Source organism: Acomys russatus, chromosome 20 (assembly GCF_903995435.1).
Source record: "Acomys russatus chromosome 20, mAcoRus1.1, whole genome shotgun sequence".
NCBI lineage: Eukaryota > Metazoa > Chordata > Mammalia > Rodentia > Muridae > Acomys > Acomys russatus.
Genome location: NC_067156.1, coordinates 18,473,918 through 18,478,351, shown reverse-complemented (window position 1 = coordinate 18,478,351; position 4,434 = coordinate 18,473,918). Strand labels below are relative to the sequence as shown.

Below are 4,434 nucleotides of genomic sequence, written 5' to 3'. Positions count from 1 at the left end.
TCTGTCACAGGGACTTAACAACTCATTTGGGAAACACTCTCAGAGACTCTCAGATTCAATATTCTCTCCAAATTCCTGGCTTTTCATTAGCTTTGCCATCCAGGTTCCAAGGCATGTTGTCCAGTGGCAGGACTTTTCCAAAGACATCATGGAAGAACAATGTTTTTTCTTTCTTTTTTAAGTCCATACTTTGCATATGTAAACAGCTAAGCCCACTGTAGTTTCTACGTGGAAAGCTGTTTATAGACAGCTGACATTGAATGTAGACTGGTCAGAGAGGTAAAGTGCACTGGCCATTGGGTACCATGGTAAGCATCATCACACAGTGGTAGCAAATTGCAAACTCTTATTGATCTTCTGTGAGCAGCTCAGTTGGTGCTTTGCTATGTATTTTCTCACTAGTTTTTCTCTGATTTGTTTATTATATTGCTGTGCATGCAAATGGCAGATTTCTGAAGTTCGCATTGCAAGGACCAAATGAGTTAAGTGAAGACTTCATGGTTCTTATGATATGCAAATACCTCCCAAGTGTTCTGAAGCTTTTTCATGTCCCCCACATGACTGTGAGCTTGTCCAGACTATCTTTACAACATTTCTAAAATGTATCATTTCTTCACTTTTCTCATGACTATCATTTTAGGAATTTTTCATCTTCTGTCCTACAACTTGTCAATTTTTTGTAATACTTTTCCAAACATACAAGTGAGTCCCTTGAAATTCATGTTTCTTAGGATATAATATTAGTCATCTCAGTCACTATCCTGGAGTATGGTACTCCTACTCCTAACTCAATTGTGAATAGAGAAAGAAGAAAAACTATAAGAGAGAAAAAGAGGTTCAAGAAGAAATAAGATAAAGAGGACAATGTGAGGAAGTCAAGGAAATTTTTGTCAGAAAAAAAAAAAAAGGAAAGTGGCAGAGGATGCACAGAGTAGGAGGCTAATGGGTAGTCTGCAAAGGTGGATGCATAGGAACATTCTTCTTTCTTATAACATTCTTGCTCAATAGGGCTTGTTTAACAAAATGGAAACTTGTACAGGCGATGATTCAACTTCCCCACTTCTGTGTCTCTCTGCTCATCTTAATATAAGGGTCATTGTCACCGAATCTAAGCACAGAGTGACACAAATAGATCAATTTCAAATTAGTGGGATATGAAAAGCCACCATCCTCTGCATCTCTTCATGCCCATCAAGGGCCATTATTGATTGGCATTTGATGAATTTGTGAGATGGCCTGTGTGTTGTGTGTATGGGTGGGGGGCTGTAGAGGACATATCAATCTAGTACTACTTATGTCATCTGTCATTATAATTAAACACATTTACTGAGACGAAAGCAGTGTTAAGAGGCTTAAATTTTCATAGTTCTGTCAAAATATAGTTACTGTATATTAAGATTGGATATGGTGGCACTCAGAGGAAGGATAGCAGAGGAAGGATAGACTTGATACCCTATGAGCATATACAGGGGGAAGAGGTCCCCCTCAGTCACAGTCATAGGGGAGGGGAGTAGGGGAAAATGGGAGGGAGGAAGGAATGGTAGGATACAAAGGATGGGATAACAATTGAGATATAATATGAAAATATAAATAAATTAATAAACTATGTTTAAAAAAGATTGGATATGGTTTCTTTAATGATTCTAAAGGCTTTCTTACAAAAGAGTAATTTATGCAGATTTAAAATTCAAAATTATGTAACAGTGACTCAGGCTTACAAAGGTCAAGGTGGAAATAAGAATGTAAGCAGTGAAGGAAAGGCAGAACTGAAGATGTTTGAGGAGCCTAGCAACAGTAGTTGCAGAATGTACAGAGCAAAAACCAGAAGCTTAAACAATGAAGACTAGATACATCTTAAATATGTAGCTTCACAGACCATTCATAGAATTCTGCCCCAAATAGCCCCATTCAAAAAAGACTAAGACTAGAGCAGAAAGTCGGTCTCATGTGGAACCATACATTGGCCATCCTCGTCATCTCTACCCTAACTCTCCTCACACTCCTGGGTATGTCTGAGAGGGTTTACTTCTATCAGCATCTCTCTTTTACCTCAGAGAGTTGTTTCAGTGTTCCCAGGCTCACGACAAAAGACGTTGCTACATTCGCACGATGTCTTGTGCCGTGCTAAGGACAGAGACCATGTGGAGTGACTCACTTCTATCAGTGACTCATGATTAGTTTTATGTTTTTGCTAGAAACCATTTTGATTTCAAAATACATGTGAAAATTGGGACTGCGGAGATTGCTTAGCGGTTAAGAGCACCTGCTGTCATTTTAATTTTTACTTTGTTGAGGAAAGTCAAGCATAATGCTTGTGATACACGGGTATATGTGTGTGGGAATACTTAATTTCAGACTCTCTTCCTGTGAAAATGAAAACACAGACACTCTTCAACTTCTGCAACCGAAAGCATCACCTCTTGCTCAGTGGCCGACAATAAAGTAGAGGCAAGTGATTAATGAGAAGTAGAATTTATGGGAGCTGCTTTCAACCTCAAGGGAACAGACATCCAGGAGCTTCATGGAGTTTCTTGGGAGACAAAAGCAGCAGCGAACACATACAACACCGGGCATCTGACCCTAATATGACCCGTCCAGTTATAGTTTGCTTGTTTTATGTTTAAACCTAAAACATGGTTTTCGTTAAATAAATGATTTCTTGCCAACAAAAATAATTAGAAAACTATTGGTCTAGAGATTATGCTTCAGAAATTTAACCACGCATAATAGTGGTATAAGTCACAAAATCAAATGGAGGATTAACTATATAGAAAAATTAAAAGCGCACTATGAAATAACACTAGACAAAAGAGTAAGGGTAAAAAATGCTAAATACATTTTACAAGTGTACAACCAAGGAAAAATTATTACAGAAAAATCAGTCTTCTGACAATGAAAGGAGTCACTTGAAAGCAATTACTTAAAAAATTTGAGACATTAGGCTTACTTAAATTAGTTTAGTAATATCATTCCAGAAAGTTAAATCTGGTACATTGACATAAATGCAAAACATCCTTTAAAAATAGATAATATTACAGAAATGCACACCTGCCTCTTTCCCAATGATGCCACCTCTAATGAAATAATGAAATTTAATTGCATTACTCTGAACTGTGTCACTTAAATTTTAAATAAAAGATATTTAGGACAAGAAAGAGTGTGTTCTGTAGAAAAGAAAATACAAGTTTTAAATGCACTGCAAGTGGCATTATTGTTGCCTATTCTTAGTCTTACAGACAAGTCATCTGGGGTACTCCCAAACTTTAGATTCAAGACATTCCAGCACGAAATAGTGAATCCTTTCTCTTGATTCATGAGCCTGGGCACCTTAGCACTTGCTGTGATGTGAACTAATCTGAAATACATTCTTCCTGTTCACCAAGAAAGTTACCAGGTGCCATGTCACACAGGGCAATAAATAGAGCCCCACACACTGTCTTTAAGCACTTACTTATGCTTCTTGGTTTATGTACACAGGCGCCCCTTTGTCTTGTGGCTGAGGATTACACTATGTAAAATAAATCTTATTTCATGGAGCTCTCTTGAAGAACCAAACTCAGTGATAACACCTTTTCTAAAGCAAAGTGTAAGTCTTAAAATATTTGCTTAATACAACCTGGTAATGAATAAAGAGATAACTCGTTGGTGGTGGTGGTCTTATATCAACCAGGAGCAAAGCAGATGGGAGTCCTTTGTTCATCCTAGCTTGATGATTGGCTTGAGAGCCAGAGCTGTATTATGCACAGTACACGTAAAAATCAAATCAAATCAAATCCAGGCAGTTCAGCCTAGGAAGAGGAAGACAAAGACCTGTGTTTTACTATGCCATGCAGTTTGGCTGGGGGACAGATCCCTCTGCCCCAAGACACATGCAGGCCATTGACACACAGACACATATCTACCACCATCCAGACAGAGCTGCAGACCACCATGCCATACCACGCACAGACCTTTCCTCTTGTGTAAGGTACAAGCAGGCCTTAAGCAATGCTTGCCACCATGCCATCGAGTACAGATGGAGGTTGTCATCCAAGGGCCTGGTGCCGGCATCCTTTAGCAAGAGCCACTGAAATATGCAAGTAATGGTCAACAGATGGGAAAGAAAGAAAAGTAGATTGGCTTGAACATTATGAATAGAGAACTGGAGGCTTGAGGGTGGAGAGGAATAGACTGTTGTAAGTGGCCAGCAATGCCACCTGGGGCTATGGTGAGGTCTGTCCAAGCTGAAGCTGAGAGCCATGTCTGGGCCAATGGCTATGCAGTAGCAAGGATCAGTGGGGATGTCCAATGCTCATCTTACGACTAGAGAACATGGAAACTTCCCCGGTTAGCGTAGCCACCTGGGTCTTGTGAAAGTTCAGGGGTTATGCAAAATGGGCCCTGCCTCTCATGGCTGGAGTGCTCTGGAGAGCTGGCCTCTCCTCTCACCAGCAG

General features: G+C 39.6%; 1 non-coding gene across 1 annotated transcript; it reads left to right on the top strand.

Moving 5' to 3' along the window:
* Positions 1-3,610: 3,610 nt before the first annotated feature.
* Positions 3,611-3,755, top strand: LOC127204812 (small nucleolar RNA SNORA48). The gene has a single exon (XR_007832513.1). It is a non-coding gene; the product is annotated as a small nucleolar RNA SNORA48 (small nucleolar RNA).
* The last annotated feature ends 679 nt before the right edge of the window (positions 3,756-4,434 follow it).